Here is a 552-nt window from a genome sequence, read left to right on the forward strand (position 1 = left end):
ATGCGGTTCTCTCCCGCCGCTCCCTAGTTTTCCCCTGCCTCACTAAAATTTGACAGTCTTAAAGGCAAAACGCAAGGCGAAAACACGGTGTTGAAATCTTCATCGTCCTGTGGGGAAAAGGGCCCTGACTGAATACTGTGTTATAGATCATAGCAGGTAAAGCTTAGCTCTAAATTTAAAATGCGAATACAGATATTGATTTAATTTGGTGGTTTACAGAATATCACTTCTACGCGTTAGGCTTACGAGCAGAGTGACGGGTATAGGAGTTAGTGGCTTATATTTTGTTTGGGTTTTTAGATCGGGCTCGAGATTACATTCGGGGATATACGCATTAAGGGGGGAGATGATCTTTTTCCCTTTTGGAGCATTTTGATCTCCAGTTCACGTTTTCTTTTACTGAAGCGTAAAATCGTCGTTATAGGTTTATATCCCCGGGTCTTATAAACAAAAAAAAAGAAAAAGGATTGAAAAAGTTTTGACGCAAAAAATGCAACTTGAAAATAAAATTAACCGTGTTTTGGGCTGAGGGAAGAAGAGGATCAAATTTTA

The sequence above is a fragment of the Penaeus monodon genome, chromosome 33 (assembly GCF_015228065.2).
Source record: "Penaeus monodon isolate SGIC_2016 chromosome 33, NSTDA_Pmon_1, whole genome shotgun sequence".
Taxonomy (NCBI): Eukaryota; Metazoa; Arthropoda; class Malacostraca; order Decapoda; family Penaeidae; genus Penaeus; species Penaeus monodon.